Source organism: Trematomus bernacchii, unplaced genomic scaffold (assembly GCF_902827165.1).
Source record: "Trematomus bernacchii unplaced genomic scaffold, fTreBer1.1, whole genome shotgun sequence".
NCBI lineage: Eukaryota > Metazoa > Chordata > Actinopteri > Perciformes > Nototheniidae > Trematomus > Trematomus bernacchii.
The window spans coordinates 4056584-4072941 of record NW_022987851.1 but is presented as its reverse complement, the minus strand read 5'-3'; the positions used below and the strand labels follow the sequence as shown (position 1 = coordinate 4072941).

At 41.1% G+C, this 16358-nt stretch overlaps 1 protein-coding gene across 1 annotated transcript in view; it reads right to left on the bottom strand.

Annotated features, from left to right (window-relative positions):
• LOC117468909 (alpha-2-macroglobulin-like) overlaps positions 1 to 16358 on the bottom strand; it is a 57815-nt gene that overhangs the window by 20857 nt on the left and 20600 nt on the right. The gene's annotated exons all lie outside the window — the stretch shown is intronic.

The window sequence follows — 16358 nt, the reverse complement described above, 5'->3', positions numbered from 1 at the left end:
TTTCATGATGTCATAGATAAAGGTGCATTTAACGATGCTCATTACATATTAGTATCAACCTGGTCTCACCAGAATGCGTGACTCCACCACGACTCCTTAACACCGCAGTGCGTGGTGGAGTCACGAACTTTGCTACATTTACGTGTCGGCACCACGCAAACAACCCCAATGTAAAGTGAATGAGGCTCCTTTGTCGTGGTGCACACACGCATTTCTACAACGTCCAGCAGTGAGCTTTTATTCTATAAAACATTTTTAAAATCTACTTTATAGCTTGTAGTAACTCATGGGAGGCTTCTTTTATTTTATTTGTATTCATAATCATTTTTATTATTTCGTCAGAATGTATTATGGTGCATTAGTTACGAATTTTTGTTCTCAAAAAACAGTGCATTGTGTGTAATACAACTGTGATTTTTATTAAATTAGTTAGTTTTGGCCAGAGCTTCAGCTGTGTCAAATAGATTGTTCCCTTTAGTTAACGTTATTTAAAAGATAATTATATTCCTATTTGATCATGTCCCCTTTATTGTATTACGGACGCAGAGAGCAATGTGAGCGTCCATTCCCATTGGATAACGGAGGATTTTACACCCGGAAGTAAGTATTCTCCTTACTGTCGATTGATTTTACAGTGATATCTGCACTACTCATCAACTAAAAAACACCAGATTATCCTTGTTAATTACACAACATTGATTGGTTTAAATTGTGTGCAATGCTTTTGTAATTTTCCCCTTCGATTCTGAGAAACAAATATTTGTTCAGAGTTTAGGATGGCCGAAGACACTACACTACCCAGAATCCTCAGCTATTGTTCCGCTTTGCCTCAAGCTCTGTGATTGGTTGACCTCCAACTGCATTCCATATGAAAAAAAACGTTTCGTAAAAGATCAAATCATACTTTATTCAGCAGTGCTTGCTTTACTCTGTGAAAGTCATCACATGAATGCATTGTAATGAATGGTTTGGCTGAATTACATATTACACATCTGTCGTAGTTCTTTATTTATCTACAGAGATCGGGCCTCAGAATAGACCGGAAACTATTCTTTTACCGTTCTCTTTTAATTTCACAATAAAGTTAGTAGTAATAATTTGTTTTGATATTATTGTTTTTTATTAAATACTAGACTGGTCATGTTAAGACCATCTTTTCTGTGTTGCTGTGGGTTTTTTACATCGCTTTTGTGTTACAAATATCAAAACAATAACAGAATATATCCGTCGTAAACTAAACCAGAAACAGCAGTATATTTTATTTTGTAAACACTGTAAACTTGACAGCTTTTTAACCCGCACCTCCTACTGGTTAAAGCATGTTATTACACGTTTAGAGTAATGCAATGCAGGTAGATTGTGTTGCTTTTTAATGACTGTTTTAAAATACCTTTTTCTTAATGTCTTTCATTTTTGTAAAGCACTTTTGAATGTGTTATATTTGATGAAAACATTTAAATATTAAGAGTACATACTCTTAATATAGTGGGAAAGTGGAAGGTCAATGATATAAATAATATAGAATAGAAAATATCAAGAAGATACTGTAAGTGATCTCTACAATAAAACAGTTTAGTGCCTGATAGGAGGATGTGCAAAAAACAGACAAACTAATAAGGCTTTATTTAAACATTAAAGAATACTTTAGGTTAAGGTCTTCTTTTAAATAAGAAAAAAGCTTTGGGGGTATCTACAGATATTAAGCCTGACAAAGTACTTAATGTCTAATATATTGCATGGTTTGTTTTGGAACTTGACAATCAACTTTCCTGCAATGTTAACTATGTTGAAGCACTTATTTTAACTGATATTATACATATTAATTATACTCTTATAAGATGTATGTAGATAGTATAAGAAATGTGCAGAATATGTTTAATGGTGGAGGTACACAGATATCGATAGATGTTTTGTAATGCACTGTTGAGGAACCTGTGACCCAAGTTTTTCATTCATTGCATAACTACACCGTAGTTGTGTATATGATATGTCAATGAACCTTAGAAAATCTTGAAATCTTGAAAGGGATGTGCAAAATAGCCATTATATACAGTTTTTAATTAACTATTAGTAGAGAATAACGAGTAATGAATATACTTTATAGGGATCTGCAGATAAATATTTAGTCTTCTCAAGAACCCACTACAAAATATCTCGCCTGATTGTTGACACTTGACAATCACCTTCACTGAATTTTACTCAGGCGTAACTAAAGTCTGATTTAAGGGTTGTTTATATTGCACATCATTAATCCAAATCTGTAAAGTAACTAAAATAAATGTAGTGGAGTAAAAATACCAGGTTAACCTTAAAGAAAGCCCTCAGGATTATAAAAGACCCCCATCACCCCAGCCACAAACTGTTCTGTCTGCTGCCGTCTGGCAGGCGGTACCGCAGCATCCGGACTAAAACCACCAGATCAGGGACAGTTTCATCCCACAGGCCATAAGACTATTAAACACCTGAACTTAGGCTGGTGCCCCACAAGGACGAAAACGGGTTGTATCCGCATATTTCTCTTGCGTATAGTCCTTTTTGCCACACAAGGCCGTAACTAAACGATAGAAACGGACCCCGCAAACGATAACGGGTCCAAAGGTGGATAGATCGCGATTGCGTTAATCCTATGCGTTTTGCCGTATGCGTTCCCGTGGGGCACCAGCCTTAGAAACAACATCCATAACATTCATCTGGCTGCTACTTAGAAATTATTTATCTAATATATCATATTCCAATCACTTGTATATAGACTCTTATTGCACTATTTCACATTTTACTATTTTACTATTTTTCTTTTTGTATTTACTTGCACTATTTTTTCTGTGTATCTGTTTTATTGTGTTGCACTGTTGGAGGAGCCTGTGACCTAAGGGGGAGGGGGGTAGGACACGTTCGATTCCTGTTTTGGATAGTGTGCCGTTGATGGGTTTCATTCCATTTCAAAGTGCTTTTTCACGCTCCGTGTAAACTTCGCGCACTGCCACTCCAACATCCAATCACAGAGCTTGAGGACTGATCACGGGGTTTGTCAAGCTAAGCACATGGTGTAGTCCCATAGCTGAGGATTCTGGGTAGTGTAGTGTCTTCTGCCATCCAAAAACTCAGAAAAAATATTTGTTTCTCCGAATCGAAAGGGGAAAATACAAAAGCATCAATGTTGTGTAATTAACAAGGATAATCTGGTGTTTTTGAGTTGATGAGTAGTGCAGATATCACTGTAAAATCAATCGACAGTAAGGAGAATACTTACTTCCGGGTGTAAAATCCTCCGTTATCCAATGGGAATGGACGCTCACATTGCTCTTTGGGTCCGTAATACAATAAAGGGGACATGATCAAATAGGAATATAATTATCTTTTAAATAACGTTAACTAAAGGGAACAATCTATTTGACACAGCTGAAGCTCTGGCCTTCCTTAAAAACTAACTAATTTAATAAAAATCACAGTTGTATTACACACAATGCACTGTTTTTTGAGAACAAAAATTGGTAAATAATGCACCATAATACATTCTGACGAAAAATAAAAATTATTATGAATACAAATAAAATAAAAGAAGCCTCCCGTGAGTTACTACAAGCTATAAAGTAGATTTTAAAAACGTTTTATAGAATAAAAGGTCACTGCGGGACGTTGTAGAAATGCGTGTGTGCACCACGACAAAGGAGCCTCATTCACTTTACATTGGGGTTGTAGCAAAGTTTGTGACTCCACCACGCACTGCGGTGTTAAGGAGTCGTGGTGGAGTCACGCATTCTGGTGAGACCAGGTTGATTAGTATAGTTGCCAGCTCATAGGGTCCTTTTGTAGCCCAGAAATGTTGAGTAGTACACCAATGTTTTATGCGGGAAATGTATAGTACGGGTCCGCAGCACATAGAAACTGCCGAATATATGTCGAGCAATATGCACAATCAACATAAGTTGTGTTAATTAGCATGGATTACCATTATAGCCTTTGGGGACAATAGTTTAAAAATGGCTTGGCCGATTTGGACCATTTTGGAGTGGTTTCGGAATTATAGAGGATGCTCCATTTCTGACACTTTCTGGATCAAGAATGGCAGCTTTATCCAAAAAATTTCCATATTTGTACTCCCGGTGGACTAATTTGTATACATTTTGGTCGATTTTGAAGATTTAGGGGACTCATCATTTAGATTGGAAAGATTGCTTATTTATTTGAATAACATTTGTACACATTAGAGTTAATCATTTTCGTCTTGTGCTCCCTATATCCAATGGTGACTCGCAACACTACTCATGGTAGTCAAATCAGCCCTCCAAGAGTACACATATGGCCACTTTCTGGTTACAACTGCAATCTTTCGCAAGTTTTAGCACTGCTGTAAAAATAGAAGATTTTCCAAAAATTGGAGAATTACGGAGTTTACACACAGCGGCGTGCGTTGAAGCTTCAACGCTTCTGCCCATTCACTTTGAATGGGGTGACGTCACGCTTCGCCGAACTGCATTGTGGGAGCAAAGCGTAGCTCGCTTCAAAAATAGAGCAATGTTCTACTTTTGAAGCTTCGACGGAAGCGTTAGCCAATCGAATCATATGCCAGTACAAGCTCTAGCCCAGGCATGGGCAAACTAAGGCCCGCGGGCCATATACGGCCCGTTGGGCTTTTTAATCCGGCCCGCCGAATATTGGTACAAAATTGTCCAAAATATAGGAAAGACCGCATTCATTTAGCCTTTTTCCTGCAATACCCGGCATTTCAGTTGATCCCACTAGATGGCGCACTCTAGACACAAATGACCTTTGCTGGAGTCGGCAACCCACCAAATACGTCACGCTTACATTGGAGGGGGTCAAGATTAACCTGAGCAATAACAGTTCACGGTTAGTAGTACAGCGAATACAAATTGTAACGAGCAGTAGCGCTGAGAAAAGGGACTAGAACGCGACCACACACTTATAAAAAAAACGTAGGCCTATATAAAGTCAAGCAACACTAACCAGCTTAGTGTGATTCTGTTTATTTTGTGTAGAAAACGGTTTATGCCACAATATGATAGCAACAAGTAGTCGAGATAGTCTGATTAGCTTCGGTTGCTATGCTAACATCACCTGTAGAATGCCAGAGAAACGTTCATAACAGCGTTGTGATGCCAAACAGCGTCAATTCAGACTGAAACACATTCAATTATCGGGATGGGGGATATTTATCAGCTGCTTGTGTGACAGTCGGACAGTGAAGACTTTCCAGCGGCCGCTGCTGTGAGTTAACAGTAGACTAAACTCCGGTGGACGATCAGCGCTGCAGCGGGCGGTAATGCAGCTGAACCACATTAATAAACAATGCACCACGGCACTCTGGAGAAAGGTATAAGGTTGGAGAAGTAGTTCTTTAATTTAATCTAGCTTCGTATGATTAAAAACGACCCGACGCAGTCCTCTATTGATGTTGTTATGAGCGGTGTTGCGGAGAAAATCAGCGACGTAAAACTCTGTGTGGGTCATAAGAAGGCACGTAAACGGTTACGTCATGACGCAAACAATGACGCAATAACTCACCTTTGAACCTAATTCACCTTTGAACCTGCATTTGTAACAATGAGTGGACTAAAGAAAAGAAAAGTCGACAATGAGTGCAGAGTGTTTAATGAGGAGTGGACAGCTAAATATTTTGTTCACCGATCTGCTACTGGCCCGGCCCGTCTGTTAAATTTTAAAACTCATAGTGGCCCCCGAGCCAAAAAGTTTGCCCACCCCTGCTCTAGCCAATCAAACCGCTGCTTGTGTGTCCGGGGCGGGAGATTCAGGTGATTGGTTGTTGGTCTAGCTTCAGACATGACCGCCGGCAAGCTTCAACGCATGCCGCCGTGTGTAAGCTCCGTTAACCATTTTCTAACCAGCTGTGGATTCAAACAATTAAAATTGTTTTGCTCACTGTCAACAAGGACTGAGGTCTTTGAGATCCATTAAGCCCCTGTCACACTGTCCCGAAATTGACACCAGATGGACACACGAATATGGAATTGTGAATTTCGCACGAAGATGGCCCCGAACTTGGTCAACAGCCAAGCAACAGCTGAAGCAACAGCCGAAGCAAGTATGCCTACAGAAGGCCACACGATGGCACCCGGCCGAACCACACACGAAAATATGGTTGTTGACTTTACTGATGATTTAGAATGTATCCAGACTCAACGTAAGAGCTTGTGCCTCTTCGGGGGGTGCTAACATTTAAACATACAGTTTATTCTTTACTTTCTCCATCTTTATATTATGTAGATTAGAAGATATTACTTATCTCCGTCGTGTTGTTTCCATAGCAACAACAACTTCCTGTCAACGGCGTAAACTCGCCTTCAAAATAAAAGCATCTAAATAAAACAGGAAGTTAACCTGTTCCACTCTGAGCCTGTTTTTCAGGTCTCAGGCTCGAAAATGACATTCCCAGAACAAATGACCATATCTTCCCTTCTAAAAGGGTTAAATTAATAATCTTTGTTCTCAAAGTAATGATAAACCTGTGAGTTGGATGTAGAAGTGTCAGAATCAATATAAATGTTTTTTATTTTAAAGAAAATTTAGATTTTACATAGTAAAAAACTGTAAATTACAATTACACTTAAGACATATACAACTGCAACAAAAGTAACAAACACAATGCAATATCCTTTTCAATTTCAAAGAACACAAATTGGGTTGTATACATGAACAAATAACTATAAAACAACAATACTGTAGAATAACAAAATTAATGCCGTGAATAAACCGAAATACACGTGTTGAAGCGGTTCGATGCTGATTACTAAGCCAACCAATCCCCCCGCGCGGGCCGAATATCCGAATATTCACTGCGAATTACTACCGAATATCCGGAGCCCGAAAAATGGTATTCGGGACAGCCCTACTTACCAGCAGGCGTCGGTAGTGTGTATTCGTCATTCAAAAGAGGCAACAACCGGAAGACAGACTGCGTGATACACCGAGAGAAGAAGAACAGACTGCGTGACATAAACAAACAACAAATAGCGTGTGCGTTCCATTTTCACTCTACAACGAGAAGCTCATGGGGCTTTCCCGAACCTGTGTCGAGAGCTGGAGTTAAATGAAATCTCAGATTTGCCTTCTTAATAGTTTGTTTGGGTCCCTCACTTCCGTTTCGCTTCTCATACACTGATTCGCTAAGCTGAACAGCCAATCAGAGGGATTTCTTTGGCCGACGGCCTACCGATTCAACATGTCGAATCGGTGGCGGAAGGTGTCGGCACGGCCGAAAAGACACGACGGTGCAGTACACACCAATCTGAGTAGGGCGACACGACGCTCATCGACGGCCCGACATCTATCGACATCTATCGACGCAGAAAATCGGCTCGGTGTGTAAGGACCTTTATACATACAACTGCAACGTAACAAAAACAATGTAAATATTATTATTATTATTTACATAATATGTTTAGATGATTTTGTTGTGCAATAAATGCAATCTCGATGTCATCGTACTATAATACGATGGCTACACGACGGCATTGCGAGGGCTTCACGTAGTCGTGTTGCCTTCCTAAGACAATCGGGCAGCTTCTTGTTTCCTTCATATTATATATCAATCTTTATTTTCAGACTCAAGGTCCATATCACATACAAAATGACAAGATACACATCAATAAATAAGATTAAAAAGCTAAACACAAAATAAATAAAAACAAACAGATAAAAAACATAAAATCAGTCCAATTACAGCTAGCCACACATGCTCACTGTCTGTATAGGCTATTGCGCCAATGTCTCCAAATCATGGAAGAGAACCGAGTAGAACTCTTCACAGGGTTAATTAAAGTCGAGATAACATGATTGTCAGAGTCTTCTAGGCGACACATGAATTTGTACATTAACTTTCTTAAAAGGGCTTGACAGGTAGGTACCCCCAAGTTAACAAACAGCTGGCTAGCACTGTGCCATCTTGGTACCCTCACCAGCAACCGTAAAGCATCATTGTATGCAACTTTTAGTTTTTGCATGCTTCTAGCCTTGTAGTTACTCCACAATTGAGCCGTGTACAATGGTTGTTAGAGCCACAATGAAGTCAAAGTTATTATTTAGATTCATAATTTGATAAATGAATTAATGATGTAAAATGATTTATATTGCCATGGTGAATATCTTTTGATGAAATGATTGTTTATTTCAAATCGTAAATATGATCTGTTTCCTTGTACCTTCCGGTGTTTATTTAAGTGAGGTAATTGAGGACAGCCGCGGTGCTCTGAGACCTGATGAGACGGGGAGCGGAACAGTTTTTCGACCGCAAATTGTAAATGAAATTAGTGTTGCAAATTGGACTGCAAAGTATAGTTTATATAGGAAAGTATATCGCCGAAATTATTAGTTAGATTTGTTATTTTGAGACTATTTAAGTCAATACCTTTTTTGTTAATAAATTACATTTTTTGACTGAAAACCTTCGGCTGCTTATTGCTCTGGATTGCGTGTCGTCAACCCCGCTCTATAGTGGCATCAAAGGAAACCTTGGATGCCATTACATCAAGTCGAAAAACTCCGTAAGGAAGAGACACACACCTGTGGACACACCGGAGCTGACAGACTGGGCCGGTCGTGAGTAAATAAATGGAATAAATCCGTATACGCATTGAATGGAATGTCGGATGTGTTAAAGTCTAAGAGGAAATCATAACAGCGATGCACGCATTGGAGGAGGAATGTAAATACCTGTGGATCGTCTGTGAAAAGAATGTGATTTAATTTGTTTGTGCAACAAAGGAAGCCAGTGGCGTGCTCTGTGAGACTCATTAAAGGAGCGCAACGTCTTTTACGCACGGCTTAAAAGACGTTGCGCTCCTTTAATGAGTCTCACAGAGCACGCCACTGGCTTCCTTTGTGAGACTCATTAAAGGAGCTCAGGTCTCATTATTTTGAGACTATTTAAGTCAATACCTTTTTTGTTAATAAATTACATTTTTTGACTGAAAACCTTCGGCTGCTTATTGCTCTGGATTGCGTGTCGTCAACCCCGCTCTATAGTGGCATCAAAGGAAACCTTGGATGCCATTACATCAAGTCGAAAAACTCCGTAAGGAAGAGACACACACCTGTGGACACACCGGAGCTGACAGACTGGGCCGGTCGTGAGTAAATAAATGGAATAAATCCGTATACGCATTGAATGGAATGTCGGATGTGTTAAAGTCTAAGAGGAAATCATAACAGCGATGCACGCATTGGAGGAGGAATGTAAATACCTGTGGATCGTCTGTGAAAAGAATGTGATTTAATTTGTTTGTGCAACAAAGGAAGCCAGTGGCGTGCTCTGTGAGACTCATTAAAGGAGCGCAACGTCTTTTACGCACGGCTTAAAAACAAATAAATAAATCATGTCGGACAATCCCAGGACTTCTGCTGACGCAGAAACATTGTTAAAATCACTCAAAGCCTCCCGCAGTGGGAAATTAGGAGCATGCACAAGGAAAATGAACGAAATGAAGGCCTTGCTTGTGGATGATGGGAATGTGGAGCATGTGAATGAAGCTTTGGAGATGTTTAAACAAAATATAAATGACTTGTGCAGTGTTCATGAATCCGTACAACAGCTTTTATCGGAGGAAGAGAGAGAGGAGGATCATGTGGACTGGTTTGAGCCAAAAATGACACATTTTGAATATTGTATGAAAGATGTGGATGTGTGGAAAAGAGAAAACTTTGCACAATGAAAGATTCATCCCCATGACAGCATCTCGAATGTTTCACACAAGTCAAAGAGCTCAAAAACCTCTTCAGTCTCCTCAGCATGTATAAGAGCGTCTGCTGAAAAGGCCGCCCTGCTAGCCAGAGCAGCTGGATTAAAGGAGAAACATGCACTGCTATTACAACAAGCAACACTAAAAGCTGAACTGGAACAAATGGAACTGGACACAGAAATTGCAGCATCTGCTGCTAAAATAAAGGTTCTGCAAAGCATTGGCATGGAGGAAAAAATTGATGATCAAATTCAAGATGGAATGAATGCTTATCTGGAGGAAAGAAAAGAAAGAAGCACAGACACGTTGGATCCTGAAATCTCAGCCATGGAGTTCATGCCATTGGGTGCAGTGCCTAAAACACCACTTCAGAGGACTGTCATTAATCTCCGCAGCCCTCAGCAACCCACGACACAGTTTAGACCTTTTAAAATGCCCACAATGCATAGCTCCACCCAACGCAATAAAACCCATGATAACCTCGACACTGTTATACAGAGACAGAGAGATATTGCTGACCTCATCATTATGCAGCAAAAACTTACCTTGTTACCAACAATGGAGATAAAAGTGTTTGATGGTGATCCACTTGAATATCAGTCCTTTATGCGAGCATTCGAACACCTTATTGAGGATAAAACAGCTGGCAGTCATGACAGGCTCTACTTTCTCGACCAGTACACTTCCGGCCAGCCCAAAGATCTCGTTCGCAGCTGCCTGCATATGGAAACCCAAAGAGGCTACACAGAAGCCAAACGGCTATTAAAGGAGCACTTTGGGGACGAGATCAAAGTAAGCAGCGCCTATTTGGAAAAGGCAATGAACTGGACATCAATTAGACCGGATGATGGCAAAGCGCTTCAGGCATATGCAATGTATTTAAGAGGATGCTGCAATGCTATGCAAGATTTACAGTACATGGATGAACTAGATATTCCTTCCAATCTAAGATCAATAATATCTAAACTCCCTTACAAACTGCGAGAAAAATGGCGGACAGTGGCGTATGACATATTACAGAGAACAAAGAGGAGAGCTAGATTTTGTGACCTTGTGGAGCTTATGGAAAAACAAGCTAAAATACTCCTGGACCCATTATTTGGGGATATACAGGATCGCCACATCTCTAGCCCAAAGATGGCCACTAGGAGCCAACCCATGAGCCACAGAACACCTAAAAGTAGAGGCAGCAGCTTCGCCACCATCATCGCAGCAGCAGGTGATCAGGAGAGCAGCGCCGCACCATCAAACACAGAGCAGCGTGGCACCTTCAAACAGCCACAAGGGGGCAGTCCTGCCTCTTTTTGCTACTTTTGTAAAGGCAAGCACGTGCTGACTGATTGCCATCAGTTCAAAAATCATCCACACAAGGAAAAGGTTGACTTTTTGAAGATAAATGGTTATTGTTTTGGATGTTTGATGAGGGGTCATATGAGCAGGAACTGTAGGAAAAGGCTGACATGTCAAACGTGTCAAAAAGGTCACCCAACAATACTACATATTGACAGTCCACTTCTACAAAAGCCTCCCCCTACTGAAACAAAAGGAGCTTGGGTCAACAGTGCACTTGTCTCGGCTGGTGAAGCTACTGGGGCCGGTAGGGATTGTGCCCTAGCCATAGTGCCTGTTCGAGTCAAGGTTCACAAAGGAGATAAGTTTATCTCAACTTATGCTTTTCTTGATCCCGGCAGTTCAGCGTCATTCTGCACAGAGAATCTAATGAGACAGCTGAATCCCAAATCACGAAAAACGACAGTCGTTCTACGAACAATGGGTCAGGAAAGACTTGTAAAGAGTTACGAACTTAAAGGATTGGAGATAGGACATTTAGATGGCAGTACTTACCTTGACCTACCTCAGGTGTACACACAGAGTAAGATTCCTGTCTCAAAAGAAAATGTACCTACCCAAAAGGATCTGGAAAGATGGCCTTATCTAAGTGACATACAGCTGAAAGAAATTGATGCTGACATAGAGCTTCTAATAGGAGTTGATGTTCCTAAGGCAATGGAACCTTGGGACATAATAAGAAGTCAAGGAAATGGACCATATGCAGTCAGGACAGTGTTTGGATGGGTGGTAAATGGACCACTCAACGCTTGTACTGCTGTGGAATCCGGACCTGTGGTCACAATGGTCAACGGATACATCAGCAACCAGACTAAACGATATCACACATTTGTGGCAAACAGAGTTTCAGTGATCAAGGACCTGTCTCAGGAGAAGCAGTGGAGGCATGTGAGCTCCATGGACAACCCTGCCGACGACGCATCCCGTGGGCTGCATGTAGAAGACTTTCTAAAGACATCAAGGTGGATAACAGGACCTAAGTATCTGGAAAAGGAAAAGGAATATTGGCCAAAAACACCTAAGAACCTGGGCCTTATTCCATCAGAGGACCCAGAGGTTAGAAAGGACGTAGCAGTTAACAGTTTGAGTGTCCACGAAACCAACCCAACCAGCAAACTGTTTGAGTATTACTCATCATGGAGCAGACTGCAGAGAGGGGTTGCTTGGATACTTAAATTAAGGGGAATCCTTCTTCTGCTAAATCAAAGAAGGAAATCTGCTAAAGCTGACCTTGCCCCAGATTGGACTCTTTTGAAATCCTTAAAGGACAAAATGAACAAGCTAAAGTTGACATTTGGATCACAACATCTGTCTGTGGAGGACATTAGAGAAGCTGAAAAGTCAATAATTGACTTTGAGCAAAGACGTCACTTCTCTCAGGAACTTGCACTTTTGGAGAAAGGAAGGCAAGTAAGAGCAAGCAGCTCTATCAGGAAGCTGGACCCAATCTTAGTTGAAGGCATATTAAGAGTGGGAGGACGAATAAGCAAATCGGCAATGCCAATGGATCTGAAGAACCCCATTATCTTGCCCAAAGACTCGACTATATCCAAACTGATCCTGGGCCACATCCATCAGCAGATTGGACACTCGGGGAGAAGCCACATGCTCTCAAGACTAAATCAAAGATTCTGGTTGCCTCGTGCTAACTCGGCAGCCAGAAAAATAATCAAAGCCTGTGTTTTCTGCCGAAGAATGCTAGCCACAGTTGGAGAGCAGAAAATGGCTGACCTCCCAGAGGATCGGGTGTCTCCAGATCTACCACCCTTTACTCATGTTGGTATTGACTTCTTTGGACCCCTGGAGGTTAAACGAGGCAGAGCAAATGTAAAACGTTGGGGAGTGATCTTCACCTGCCTTGTGAGTCGTGCCATACATCTGGAAGTTTCGAGCTCATTGGACACTGACTCCTGCATCAATGCTTTGCGCAGATTCATATGTCGCAGAGGGCAAGTGACAGGCATCAGGACAGACAACGGCACACACTTTGTGGGAGCACAGAAAGAGCTAAGAGCTGCTCTTAAAGACCTGAATCAACACAAGATTCAAAATGCATTACTCAGGGACGGAGTAAAATGGACTTTTAATCCGCCATATGGAGCCCACCATGGTGGAGTTTGGGAGAGGCTCATCAGACCTGTAAAAAAGATTCTGTGTTCCGTTCTAAAAGAACAGAGATTGGATGATGAGACTCTACAGACAGCTTTGTGCGAAGTTGAGAGCATCATGAATGACAGACCATTGACTACAGTTTCAAGTGACCCAAACGATCTCGAACCCCTCACGCCAAATCACCTCCTTCTGCTAAAGACAAAACCGATTATGCCACCTGGACTCTTTCACAAGGAGGACTTGTACTCACGGAGGAGATGGAGACAGGCACAATACCTCGCAGATCTCTTCTGGAGGAGATGGATAAGAGAATATCTCCCAATCATGCAACAGCGAGTCAAATGGCACAACCCCAAACGGAACCTTCGCCCCAATGATCTCGTCGTCATCGTGGATAATACAGCACCAAGAAATTCCTGGCAAATGGGCCGGGTGATAAAGACGTTGTCAGGGTCGAAAGGGCTTGTCCGAAGTGTCTTGGTGAAAACCAAGAGTAGCACCTTACAGCGGCCAATTGACAAGCTCTGTCTGCTTCTGGAAGCAGTTGATTGAACACAAGGTGTCATGTGCTAGTAACCTCTGACACCCAGTATCACACATACACACATATGCCCCCCCCCTTTTCTCTTGAACTCATGCAAACACACCTAACACAAACATTGGACTATGAACTATGACAATGATTGTATATTGATGACAGTTACATTTGAGTAACTGCTTGTTTTTTGGCTCTATTATAATGTTTTAATTGTTTTGCTACTGCGTCAACAATTAGGGGCCGGTATGTTAGAGCCACAATGAAGTCAAAGTTATTATTTAGATTCATAATTTGATAAATGAATTAATGATGTAAAATGATTTATATTGCCATGGTGAATATCTTTTGATGAAATGATTGTTTATTTCAAATCGTAAATATGATCTGTTTCCTTGTACCTTCCGGTGTTTATTTAAGTGAGGTAATTGAGGACAGCCGCGGTGCTCTGAGACCTGATGAGACGGGGAGCGGAACAGTTTTTCGACCGCAAATTGTAAATGAAATTAGTGTTGCAAATTGGACTGCAAAGTATAGTTTATATAGGAAAGTATATCGCCGAAATTATTAGTTAGATTTGTTATTTTGAGACTATTTAAGTCAATACCTTTTTTGTTAATAAATTACATTTTTTGACTGAAAACCTTCGGCTGCTTATTGCTCTGGATTGCGTGTCGTCAACCCCGCTCTATAGTGGCATCAAAGGAAACCTTGGATGCCATTACAATGGTGTACAGAGAGCTTTAAAAAGTGATACCTTGACATCTACAGAGCACTTGTGAAATTTCCGCATTAATATGTTTGCCTGGGCATACAGTTTGCAGCGTTGTCTATGGATGTCTTTGTCGTCTGTAAGATCATCAGAAATATAATGACCAAGGTACTTAATCTGACTGCACACAAGAAGAATGTTGCTACTGAGAATAAAATTAGGAAATACAGCCTTTTGATCCTCTTTACTTCTCACAATCATGATACTACTCTTCTTGGCGTTATAGTTAATATTAAAATCAATGCCATACTGGGAACAAATCCTCAGAAGCTGTTAAGTAAGCCAGCACTGCACGGGGAAAAGATGATTAAATCATCTGCATACATAAGGTGGTTGACAACAGTAGCACCGATGACACAACCAGTTTTACACAAGTTCAGTTTCCTAGACAGATCATCCATGTACAGATTAAACAACAAAGGAGATAAAATCCCACCTTGCTTGACCCCATTACCAACATAAAAATGTTCAGACACAGTATTGCCCCACTTCACCTGCATAGTCTGATGTGCATACCAGAAGGCTAAGATCCTTATTATGTACTTGGGTACCCCTCTCTGGCACATTTTGTCAAATAATTTGAAATGATTCAGTCTATCAAATGCCCTGGAAGCATCAATAAAACACAGAAACATGGTGGAATTATGGCTTCTATATTTTGCTATAATGTCTTTTAAAGCAAAAATACACATATCTGTGCCGTGTTTTCTTTTAAAGCAAACTGGTTGTCAGCTGTGGTAATATACCTTTCCAGCCTATCCAACAGAATTTTCTCCAACACTTTGGAGAGAATGCTAGCTAAAGCAATGGGTCTGTAATTATCAATGCCATTAATCTTCCCAGCTTTATCCTTGATGACTGGCACAAGTAGCACAGATAACATGGAATCTGGTAAGACACCATGATTAAGGAAACCAGTAAGACACAGAGCAAGAAGAGGAGCAAGCTTAAGACTGGCATATTTTAAGTGTTCAGCTGAGATGAGATCCGGGCCACAAGCTTTGTTATTTTCTAGATTCATTATAGTGTTGAAGACTTCCTCTGATCTAACTATAACGTTTTCAGTGGAGTCAACCTTTTCAACCACAAATGCATCACTCTTGACGCAGGTGAACAACTCATGATAGTGTTGTCGCCACAGTTCAGCAATGTTGTCTGACCCACACACTCCTTCAATAGAAGACGGTAAGGGAGTCTTACGGCCCGTCCACACAGCAGCGTTAAAAAAATCTTGGAACGCTTCTGCCCATTCACTTTGAATGGGGTGACGTCACTTTGCCTCACTTTTCGCCGAACTGCATTGTGGGCAGCAGAGCGGAGATTTTCAGGATTTTCAGGATTTTCAGGATTCAAAGTTGAGCAATGTTCAACTTTTGAAGCTGAGGTGGAAGCATCAGCCAATCAAATCCCGTGTATGCAAATCTGACAGTTCAAGCGCTAGCCAATCAAACCGCGTGTATGCTGGGAGAGACATACCACAGGTCATTTCCTCATATTCCAAAAAATGGAGGAGAAATTAGCGGTAGGGAATCACCCGGTGCTTTATGACCAGTCCCTATTTACCTACCGGGATATAAACCGGAGGAGCCAGGCATGGAGGGAGGTGGCAGAGACAGTGGTAGGTTTTCGCCTGTTTGGGGAGTTTATATCCAGTTTACTTCGGGCTTTTTGGCTTCGTATGTCGGGGGCGGGAGATTCATGTGATTGGTTGTTGGTGCCTTGCTCGCAAAAAATCCCCAAGCTTCAGATACGCCCACCTCCAAGATTTTTTTAACGCTGCTGTGTGGACGGGCCGTTACAGCAGTCTATGACTTTGACCTCTTTCCAGAAATCATAGCAACTATTGTTGTGCAGCTTTCTGGCAAGTGAGTCA